The following is a 12,365-nucleotide window of genomic DNA, read 5'->3' as shown; positions in this document are numbered from 1 at the left end:
AAAATTGTGCTGAAAAACTCGGCTTATACTCGAGTATATACGGTACTCATTATTATAAGTAGATCACATTGTTATTTGAAATATATATTTATATATCTTTTTTTTTCCTATGAAAAAAATATATAACTTTGTACAAAAAAATGTTTTCTTTAATTTGAAAACATTTTTCTATATGGTTAGGATGGACATGTTTAAAAGTCTGGATATTTGGTACAATTAAGTTTAAAAACCGTACTTGTGTATATGGTTATCCAAATTATTACTTTTAAATTCCTAGGTTTTTACGGTTGCAAATTAGAAACCTTTTGTAAGGCGGCATTCACATCTCGTTTTTGCAATACGTTTGCCGTATCTGGTTTCATTGAAAAAAACGTATCGAACCGTATTGCAAACTGTATATATAGACATCGCATTGTAAACCGTACGCCAAACGTAGCATCAGGTTGTGTAAGTTTTGCATCATTTACGGGTTTATACGTTTTTTTTAACGGTACACCAAACCGCAGTCTACTATGGTTTTGTGTTCCGGTCAAAAACCGTATCCAACCTGTATACGGTTATTTTAAAATGGAGTTCTATGGTAACCGTATTGAACCGTATGTGCGGTTACATCCGGTTTGCACAATACTGTTTTTCATTTATTAATTTTTTGGGGGAAATTCAATAAAAAAAGAAGATCTTTATTTAAAATGTTGACAAACATAAAACTGTATCCGTTTTTTTCAAGGAAAACATATTAAAATGTATGCAAACGGGCATGCGTTTTCAAACACATATACGGTTGCATACGTCTTGGTCCAGTTTGGAGACGTACGTTTTTGTACAGAAACGGGATACGGGACCCGTATTGCAAAAACGAGATGTGAATGCAGCCTAATAAGTTTGTTTCACAATTTTTTAGTAGTTTATCAAGAAAACAGCTCATCAGAATCTCACCACTAGGGGTCCCCATACCTATTGGGACACTAACCAGTTGTGCAGCAAGAGATGACTCATGGACAAGGGTGCAAGAGCAGGAGCACCAATCACATGGTAGGGACACACCGGAATTCTCCTTTAACCCCTTAATTACGCAGCGATTTCTCTGTTTATTTTTTTGCATTTTCAGTTTTTCTTTCTCGTCTTTTAAAATCCTTAACTCTTTCAATTTTTCATCTGTAAAGCTTGTTGTTTGCGGGACTTATTGTACTTTGTAATGGCATCACTCAATTTACCACAAAATGTATGGTGAAGCCCAAAAATTTTTTATTTACGTGGCAAAATTGGAAAGAAAATGCCATTACGCAACTATTGGGGGGTTGGGTTTTTACGTAGTGCATTTATATTATCTTACAAAAAAAAATGTTTTTTTTTTTTTTTTTTAAAGTAGTAAAATAAAACAAAACCTACATAAATTGTGTATGTTTGTAATCGTTTGTACCTATAGAATAAAGATAATGTGTAATAGTTACCGTGAAGTGCACTGCAGAAAAACAAAAACCCCAAATTGCTATTGTTTTTTCATCTGACAACTTTTTTTTTAATTTTTTGTCTTCGCTGTTGATTTTGAGGAGAAATGATCGATGTCATTACAAAGTACAATTGGTTGTGCAGAAAAAAAAAAGTGGGTGGGAAAGTAAGTTATGGCTATTAAAAGGCGAGAAGTAAAAAGCCAAAACGCTAAAATGAATATTCGCTATACCGTGAATGGGTTAAAGGGGTACTACCATCGAAAACCTTTTTTTAAATCAACTGGTGCCAGAAATTTAAACAGATTTGTAAATGACTTCTATTAAAAAATCTTAACCCTTCCAGTACTTATTTGGTATCGCCGCGTGCGTAAAAGTCTGAACTATTAAAATATATTGTTAATTATCCCTTACGGTGAACGGCGTAAGCGTAAAAAAATTAAAAAAGTCAAAAATTGCTGTTTTTTGTCACATTTTATTTAAAAAAATTAATTAAAAAATGTATAAAAAGTAAAACCTAAGCAAAAGTGGTACTGATAAAAACTACAGATCATGGCGCAAAAATAAGCCCTCATATCGCCCCATATACGGAAAAATTAGAAAGTTATAGGTGGTGAAAATAGGGCAATTTCAAACATACTAATTTTGTTAAAATGGTTTGAGATTTTTTTAAGCGGTACAATTATAGAAAAGAATAGAATCATGGGTCATCATCATTTTAATCGTATTGACCCACAGAATAAAGAAAATGTCATTTTTACCGGAAAGTGTACAGCGTGAAAACAAAACCTTCCAAAAGTTGATAAATTGCATTTTTCTTTTCAATTTTCCCACATAAATAATATTTGTTTGGTTGCGCCGTACATTTTATGGTAAAATAAGTGATGTCATTACAAAGTACAATTGGTGACGCAAAAAATAAGCTCTCATATGGGTCTGTGGATGGAAATATAAGAGAGTTATGATTTTTAGAAGGCGAGGAGGAAAAAACGAAAATGCTAAAATATAAATTGGTCTGGTCCTTAAAGGAGTTCTCTAAGCTAAAACGTTTAACCCCCGCTGTGCCCGGGCTGTAAAACTATACATAATAAACTTTCACTTACCTGCCTACGATCCTGTTGTTCCGATATCACCGTCCTGTTTTCTGGTCCCGGTCTCTTCCACTTCCTGCGGGTCGGTGACTTCACTCTGCGCTCAGCCTATCAGAGGCCGCGACGGGACATTGCTGCAGCCGCTCATAGGCTGAGCACAGAGTGAAGTCACCGACCCGCAGGAAGCTGACAGGGACCGGAGAACGGGACGGCGATATCGGAACAACGGGGGATCGTAGGCAGGTAAGTGAAAGTTTATTATGTATAGTTTTACAGCCCGGGCACAGCGGGGGTTAAAAGATTTCAGTTGGAGAACTCATTTAAGGACAAAAAGGGCCTGGTCCTTGAGGGGTTAAAATGGACAGAGATGTCAGCAGAGAGCACTGTGGTCATGATGTCAGCAGAGAGCTCTGTGTACCAAAAAGAAAATAATTTCCTCTGTAGTATTCAGCAGCTAATAAGTACTGGAAGGATTAAGATTTTTTAATAGAAGTCATTTACAAATCTGTTTAACCTTCTGGCACCAGTTGCTGTTAGCCAGGATAAGAAGAACACAGCTGCTTTCTTCCAGAAACAACGCCACTCTTGACCTCAGGCTGTGTGTGGTATTACAGCTCAGTTCCATTGAAGTGAATGGAGTTTGTTGGTCTTTTAGTGGATTTGTGCTCTTCACTGAGTAAGCTGCCTCCAGCTGTTGCCAAACAACACCCGGATCCGGGCATGCTGGGATTTGTAGTGTGGCAACAGCTGGAGGCCACCTGGTTGGGTGAGCGGGGACAAGAGGTCTCGGTTTGTTACAGACGTGAATGGGCGGAGACTCTACTGACTTTGGAGAGTAACCAGCGCGGTGACGTCATGACGCGACGCGCTGTCACGTGACGAGGAACCAGCTGCGCCTCACGTGACCCCCGGCTCCGCCCCCTCATCCCGCAGCCCGGTCATCCCGCGCTCCCGCCACCAGGTAGGGTCACCTCAGACGCCCGCTCTGGGTCACCAGACACCCCGGCCCGTCACCCGGTGCCCTCGGCCGAGCCCTCCACGGTCTCGCAGAGCCTTGAGCGGATTCCCAGTGCGGAGGAGGCCGCCTGTGGAGCCGCTCCGGCCTGGAGGCTGGGTGTGCGGTTCGGCCTGGGCGCTGGGCCCTGTGATGTGTTTGTTTGTGTGCGCGCCTCACGCTGTGGTGGAACTACAAGTCCCAGCGTGTGGAGTCTCAGCAATGCTAGGCGCTTGTAATACTAATAGGTTCATGGTATGGCCTGTGTCCCCCCCCACATGGAAGGGAAGGATGGTCGCGTCCTCGAGGGGGTCACGTGATCTAGGGCTGTGGGGCCATGTGGTTTCCTGTATTGGGGCCATGTGTGAGGCTCCTGACTGTATGGAGGGGCCGGAGACTGCGGAGACCACCTGGGCCGTTACCTAGTCACCGTGTGCCCGTCAGGAGGGCGACACTGTCCCGGATATGTGCAGCTGTGTCCCCCTAGTCACGTGACTCTCCCCATTAATATTGTCCAGCCATGAGACACCCCCATTTGTGCAGCCATGAGACGCCCCCATTTGTGCAGCCATGAGACGCCCCCATTTGTGCAGCCATGAGACACCCCCATTTGTGCAGCCATGAGACGCCCCCATTTGTGCAGCCATGAGACGCCCCCATTTGTGCAGCCATGAGACGCCCCCATTTGTGCAGCCATGAGACACCCCCATTTGTGCAGCCATGAGACACCCCCATTTGTGCAGCCATGAGACACCCCCATTTGTGCAGCCATGAGACACCCCCATTTGTGCAGCCATGAGACACCCCCATTTGTGCAGCCATGAGACACCCCCATTTGTGCAGCCATGCCGCCCTCTGTAAATACTGCAGTCACATGATCTTTCTTTCCATTGGCACTGCTTGGCAGTCATGTGACCCTCCCCATTAGTGCTGCCCTGCAGTAATGTGTGACTCTACCCACTGGTGCCACACTGCGCCCCCCCAATATGGTATGCCCCGCAGTCAGGTGACGCGCCTTTTTATTGGTGCTGCCCAGCAGTCATATCACTTTCTCCATTGGCCATACAGTCACATGACCCATCCCTCCATTGGCACTACCCTGCAGTAACGTGATCCATCCCCCCATTGGCACTACCCTGCAGTAACGTGATCCATCCCCCCATTGGCACTACCCTGCAGTAACGTGATCCATCCCCCCATTGGCACTACCCTGCAGTAACGTGATCCATCCCCCCATTGGCACTACCCTGCAGTAACGTGACCCATCCCCCCATTGGCACTACCCTGCAGTAACGTGATCCATCCCCCCATTGGCACTACCCTGCAGTAACGTGATCCATCCCCCCATTGGCACTACCCTGCAGTCACGTGATCCATCCCTCCATTGGCACTACCCTGCCGTCACGTGATCCATCCCTCCATTGGCACTACCCTGCCGTCACGTGAACCATCCCTCCATTGGCACTACCCTGCAGTCACGTGATCCATCCCCCCATTGGCACTACCCTGCAGTCACGTGATCCATCCCCCCATTGGCACTACCCTGCAGTCACGTGATCCATCCCCCCATTGGCACTACCCTGCAGTCACGTGATCCATCCCCCCATTGGCACTACCCTGCAGTCACGTGATCCATCCCCCCATTGGCACTACCCTGCAGTCACGTGATCCATCCCCCCATTGGCACTACCCTGCAGTCACGTGATCCATCCCTCCATTGGCACTACCCTGCAGTCACGTGATCCATCCCCCCATTGGCACTACCCTGCAGTCACGTGATCCATCCCCCCATTGGCACTACCCTGCAGGCACGTGATCCATCCCCCCATTGGCACTACCCTGCAGGCACGTGATCCATCCCCCCATTGGCACTACCCTGCAGGCACGTGATCCATCCCTCCATTGGCACTACCCTGCCGTCACGTGATCCATCCCTCCATTGGCACTGCTCTGCAGGCATGTGACCCATCCCCCCCATTGGCACTATCCTGCAGTCACGTGACCCATCCCTCCATTAGCACTACCCTGCAGTCACGTGATCCCTCCCTCCATTAGCACTACCCTGCAGTCACGTGACCCATCCCTCCATTGGCACTACCCTGCAGTCACGTGATCCCTCCCTCCATTAGCACTACCCTGCAGTCACGTGACCCCTCCCTCCATTGGCACTACCCTGCAGTCACGTGACCCCTCCCTCCATTGGCACTACCCTGCAGTCACGTGACCCATCCCTCCATTGGCACTACCCTGCAGTCACGTGATCCCTCCCTCCATTGGCACTACCCTTCCTATCCATCCATCTCTCCGTATTCTATGCAGTCACATGACTCTCCCTGGATTGTCGCTGCCCTGCAGTCATATGCTCCCTCAGATGGCACTGCCTAATTGTCTCATAATTCTCAATTGGCACTGCCCTGCAGAAGCCATGTTCCTCCATTGGTTCTTCCTGTCAGCCGTGTCATCCTTCCACCCCAGTGCTGCCCAGCAGTCACATCATCTTCCCCCTATTGGTGCTGCCCAGCAGTCACATGATCCCTCCCATTTTATTTGCTCTACAGTCACATGACCCCCATTGGTGCTACCCTGTGCTCCTTTCATCTGGTTTGCTTGGTCGTTGTGGTTCCTTTATTATATAAGATATTTATGACTGTTTAGGTGCCCATGAATGGTGCCCGAATGTAGTCACCTCAGTACGATGCCTAAGAAAGCTGTGTCAGGCTTACTTTATAGCAGTGTTTCCCAACCAGGGTGCCTCCAGCTGTGGCCAAACTACAACTCCCAGCATGCCCGGACAGCCAAAGGCTGTCCGGGCATGCTGGGAGTTGTAGTTTGGCCACAGCTGGAGGCACCCTGGTTGGGAAGCACTGCTTTCTAGGATACGTTGCAATTGTCACATTTAGGATTTATTTCACCCAACAGATCTGCACCAATTTACAGCACAATTCGTGCATCATTTTTTTTATGACTGATTTTGCTTTGGAATTCGTTTCTGATTTATATACTATATATATATATATATATATATATATATATATATATATATATATATATATATATATATTTTTTTTTTTTTTATTTTTTTTATTTTTTTTTGTCTCTGGATATACCGTAATATTTCTCACAGCTGAGGGTTTGTTATAGTTGCATCTGGTGTAGTCACTCCTATGAAATGGATCGACTTGATACAATTTACCAGCACTGACAGCGAATCTTCAGGGCTCCCAGTGAAAGTTGTAGTTTTGCAACATCTGGATGTCCACAGTTTGGAAACCACTGTACTAAACAAACTTTTTATTTTTTTTTAGAAGTCAACCTGTGCCAGAAAGTTAAACAGATTTGTAAATGACTTCTATTAAAAAATCTTAATCCTTCCAGTACTTTTTAGCTGCTGAATACTACAGAGGAAATTATTTTCTTTTCGGAACACAGTGCTCTCTGCTGACATCACGAGCACAGTGCTCTCTGCTGACATCTCTGTCCATTTTAGGAACTGTCCAGAGCAGCATAGGTTTTCTGTGAGGATTTTCTCCTGCTCTGGACAGTTCTTAAAATGAACAGAGATGTCAGCAGAGAGCACTGGGGTCATGATGTCAGCAGACAGCTCTGTGTTCCAAAAAGAAAACCATTTCCTCTGTAGTATTCAGCAGCTAATAAGTACTGGAAGGATTAAGATTTTTTAATAGACGTAATTTACAAATCTTTTTAACTTTCTGGCACCAGTTGATAAAAAAAATTTAAATAAATAAATAAAATAAAAAATTCCACCGGAGTACCCCTTTTAACTTTTAAGAGACTGTTTAAAACATAAGTGTAACAACCCTCTAAAAAAAAAAGCTAAGTACTAAACCTGTGGTTTCTAAACTGTGGTCCTCCGGACATTATCAATTTACAACTCCCAGCATACCGGGACAGCCCAGGAGCTGTAATTTTGCAACATCTGAAGGTCCACAGTTTGGAGACCACTGTATTGAAAAAATTAAAATAAATAAACTTGTCCCTATGTGTTTCATCTGGATGGTGGCGGCATCATCAGGGGACTCTTGGAACAAAGGAACAAGTAGAATCAACATAGGATAACAGCCCATTATACTAAAATAAACTATAAAAGGGGCACTCCACCCCTAGGCAGGATAAGTGGATTAGTGGGGATAAGTGTCTGATCGTGGTGGGTTTAGCTGCTAACACTCCTCCCACGATCTGCTACCTGGCACCCAGTAATCCGCATGCACGGAGCAATCTCCGCTCCATGACAGATTACTGGCAATGAAGGTTTGGTTGTCACGCCCCCTCTATATATCTCTATGGTAGATACTCGGACGCTGTATCCCTGTTCCCTCCCATTGACATAATTGATGAGGGCGCGATGGCGACGGATGCTCGAAGCCTAGCACAGCAAGCATCCTGAACGTAAATGTGCCGAACCCCCCCCCCCCCCCACCCAACGATCAGATGTCAAGCTCGATAAGATGTCCAGCACCGGAATTTCCCTTTAAAAGGGTACTCCACTGGAAAACTAATTTTAAAAAGCTCAACTGGTGCCAGAAAGTTAAACCAATTCCTTCCAGTACTTATCGGCTGCTGTATGCTCCAGGGGAAGTTGAGTAGTTATTTTCTGTCTGACCACAGTGCTCTCTGCTGGCACCTCGATCCATGTCAGGAACTGCACAGAGTACAAGCAAATCCCCATAGCAAACCCCTTCTGCTCTGGTCAGTTTATGATATGGACAGAGGTGTCAGCAGAGAGCACTGTGGTCAGATTAAAAAGAACTTCACAACTTCCTCTGAAGCATACAGCAGCTGAAAAGTACTGGAAGGATTCATATTTGTATATAGAAGTAATTTACAAATCTATTTAACTTTATGGCACAAGTTGATAAAAAAAAAAATGTTTTCCACCGAAGTAACCCCTTTAAGTCTATGCTACATCTGTAACAAACACTCATCTGCGAGCGGTAGACGATCAGCACGGTCATGTAGACAAGAATGCTCCCATTTATTGACAGCAAGCAGAGATCTTAAAATGTCAGTTATATAAGAAAGTTTTGGGACCTATGCCAGTGGCCCCCAACCTATCAGGGCATGCTGGGAGTAGTAGTTGTGCTGCGTCTGGAGAGCTACAGGTTGGGGATTACTGTCCAAGTAGTAGTTTGTGACCGATATTTGCCTGTTCTTTATTACTTAAGTCACTGTTTCCCAGCCAGGGTGCCTCCAGCTGTTGCAAAACCACAACTCCCAGCATGCCCGGACAGCCTTCGGCTGTCCGGGCATGCTGGGACTTGTAGTTTTGCAACAGCTGGAGGCACCCTGGCTGGGAAACAGTGACTTAAAGGGGGTAGACCAGTGCTGAAAAACTTATCCCCTGTCCTAAGGATACGGGATAAGTTTCAGATTGCGGGGAATCCGATCGCTGGGGCCCCGCGATCTCCTGTACGGGGCCCCGACTCGCTGGCCAGATAGCGGGTGTCGACCACTGCACGAAGCGGCGGCCAACACGCCCCCTCAATACATCGCTATGGCAGAGCCGGAGATTGCCGAAGGCAGCACTTTGGTTCTGCCATAGAGTTGTATTGAGGCGGCGTATCGGCCGCCGCTTCGTGCAGTGGTCAACACGCCCCCCTTCCTGCCGTGGCCCCATACAGGAGATCGCGGGGGCCCCAGCGGTCGGACTACCAGCGATCTGAAACTTATCCCCTATCCTTATGATAGGGGATACGTTTTTCAGCGCTGGATATCTCCATAAGGGTGCGTTCACACTACGGAATTCCCGCGGAAGTCCACGAGCGCAACTCCGCGGTGTGAACTTAACATTAGTGTGAATGGGTCTCCGCGAGACCCGTTCACACTGCGGAATTTCAGCGGTGGACAATTCCGCTGCTGAAATTGTTCTGCGCAAAGAAAGAACATGTTCATTCTTTGTGCGGATTTCCGCGAGCACTGCATAGCCGTCAATGGTGGCGGCTCAGTGCCCCTCGGCCCTCGCGCCGAAGCATAGTCGTCGGCGGCCACCGCTGGCGGAATTCATTGAGCGGAGATTCCGCAGTGTGAACGCACCCTTACGTGTATGTAAAGTATAAAATGTAGCCTTGATTGATACAATTCTACCAGTTTGTGTCTCTGGCTCCTATTAGTCTCCATGGTTACAGAACATAAACCTTGTGTAGTCTGATCCTGCAGTCATGCTTTCCTCTATCCCCTGCATGTTATCGAGGAGTCGGGGACGTGACCCCAGGATCTGACCAAGCAATATTTGGGTTCTGTTCCCCTGGCGATGCATAGGAGCTGCAGACACAAAACGACAGGATGTGATCCATCACGAAGATTTGCAATGAAGTTACCTTTATAGAAGCGATGGAAAAAAGAAACGTCGGCCCCGGTTTATGGCTTTCACTGTATCCGATCGTATTTTAGGACACGTGTTCCCATCTCTGACTTCCTGTCAATCCTCCTGTGGTCGGTTTCTCACTTATAGTAACGCGCAGAGTTTATTTCACATCCTGTTTCCTTTACTATGATTTTATATAAAAGGCTGAAGTGTGATTTATCTGTCTATTTCAGGCCCCTTTCACACTACAGGTATCATCCTGGGCGGTATGACCAAATATGTGTATCACGGTATTTTTGTAACTTATGGCGGTTCCACGGTATATAACGGTATTTCCACCCCTCAAAATTAATGATTTGCCAAGTGCTGCGCTGTCTCCATCGGGGTAAATACTCACATATCACCCGCATGCACTGCCCTCCTTGTCCTCCTGTTTGTTGCGGCCACCGGTGCTGACACTCTATAGCTGTATCGCTATTCCCGGGCTGCAAAAGGTAAACAAAATCTACTTTAACGCATGTTCCTACATCGGCCTTACGCTGGAGACGTGAACGTCGGACAGCCGTCAGCCGATAACCGGCCGCAGCGATGTTCCGCCTCGGCTGGTGATAGGCTGAGCCCACTGTTATGTAAGATGCCGGCCAGAGCTCCTTAAGTGACAGTGCTCTCAACCTATCACCAGCCGAGGCGGAATATCGCTGCGGCCGGTTATCGGCTGACGGCTGTCCGACGTTCACGTCTATAGCGTAAGGCCGACGTAGGAACATGCGTTAAAGTAGATTTTGTTTACCTTTTGCAGCCCGGGAATAGCGATACAGCTATAGAGTGTCAGCGTCGGCGGCCGCAACAAACAGGAGGACAAGGAGGGCAGTGCATGCGGGTGATATGTGAGTATTTACCCCGATAGGGGACAGCGCTTGCGGGTCACATATGATTAGTTCCCCGATGGGAATAGCGCAGCGCTGGGCTGATAATTCATTCATTCCCGAGGGGGAGGGGCCAAACCGGTATTGCGGTATGGGGGAAAAATTCATATCGTACAGGACAAAAATTTCGGTGTTGGGTATGAACAGGTAAACCTCCGTTATTACTCCCAGCAAAAGATCCTGAAAACGGCAGTCAAAAAATCACATTCTTGTCATTGGGATTTTTTGACCATCCTTTTGCATCAGGCACGTCCGTTTTTACCAATGCCGGTTATTTTTGCCGGCACAAAAGACGGTGCGCACACAAATTTTTGGTCCGGCAAAAATAAAGGGTGAACAACATTAGGTTTTTTAAGAAAAAAAAAACATTAAAGATAACGGATGACGGTCATCAGTTATCATCCGTTATTACCAGTTACTGCGTCCGGTTTGTCTTCATCCGTTATTGTAAAATAATAGCTGTAAAAAAGCAGAAGGATACCTGTAAGGTGAAGAGGCCTTATGAGGTTAAAACGTGCAAAATAGGTCTGCGTCTCCAGCTACCTCATATCGCAAGTCTTGGTGAGGCCATATTCACACGCGAAAAAATGTGCAGAAGGTCCGCCCAGAAATAAAACAGACATTCTGCACATGTTCCGCCATCTCTAGGAACACTCGGAAATGCGTTGTCTCAATTAACGGAAATGCATTTCTGATCGCAACTCGCAGAAATAATGAACCTTTTCATTGTTTCTGCAAATACCAAAATCGGGTTTTCCACAGCAGATGTTTCTACCGTGGAAATTTCACTCTGTGCAGCAGAATCCTATTGAAATCAGTGGGACTCTGCTGCTACGGAATTTCCGATCGGAAACACCACTGTGTGAGCATAGACTAAATGTGAGTGAGCGACAAGTTTTTGAGTTAGTTGTTTTATGGTGTACCGTCTGAGAACTTGAGTGGTTCTCTGGGCTCTTAAAGGGGTACTCCGATGGAAAACAATTTTTTTTTTTTTAAATCAACTGTTGCCAGAAAGTTAAACAGATTTGTATATTACTACTTTAAAAAAAACAACTTAATCCTTCCAGTAGGGATCGACCGATTATCGGTATGGCCGATATTATCGGCCGATAATCACGATTTTGGGAATTATCGGTATCGGCAATTACCTTGCCAATAAGCCGATAATGCCGCGCCCCCCCCGCACCGCGACCGACCCATCGCACCGCGACCGCTCCCCCGACCCACCGCCTCGCACCCCCCACCGTAGTGCTGGGCGGTATACCAGTATGGATTTTTGCCCATACCGCTATACCGGTCGGGCCCCTCCCCCACCCTCCGAGTCAATAAAAAAAAATAAAATAAACTTACCCGTAATGGGGGTGGTCCGGGCCATCCATCCATCCTTCCTTCCTGTAGTGTCCGGCGGCATTCCGGGTCGAGGGTGCACCGGTCCGGGCTGTCCTTCTCCGGGGGTCATCTTCTCCACTCCGGGCAGGCTCCGGCCTAGTACGCGGCATAGACGCCGCTACGCCGTGCCGTCAGGTGCGTCGCTGCGCACGGGTGTAACGTTGTCTATGCTGCGCTACTAGGCCGGAGCCTGCC

General features: G+C 46.6%; 1 protein-coding gene across 4 annotated transcripts in view; it reads left to right on the top strand.

Annotated features, from left to right (window-relative positions):
* The first annotated feature begins 3,400 nt into the window (after positions 1 to 3,400).
* TSNARE1 (t-SNARE domain containing 1) overlaps positions 3,401 to 12,365 on the top strand; it is a 364,151-nt gene continuing 355,186 nt past the window's right edge. For all 4 annotated transcript variants that reach the window (XM_056522868.1, XM_056522867.1, XM_056522865.1 and 1 more), the window contains exon 1: positions 3,401 to 3,500. The gene's annotated coding sequence lies outside the window, so the exon portion shown is untranslated. The remainder of the gene's footprint in view (positions 3,501 to 12,365) is intronic.

Source organism: Hyla sarda, chromosome 5, assembly GCF_029499605.1.
Source record: "Hyla sarda isolate aHylSar1 chromosome 5, aHylSar1.hap1, whole genome shotgun sequence".
Lineage (NCBI taxonomy): Eukaryota > Metazoa > Chordata > Amphibia > Anura > Hylidae > Hyla > Hyla sarda.
The sequence above is the reverse complement of the archived record's forward strand: the minus strand, read 5'-3'. Positions and strand labels throughout refer to the sequence as shown.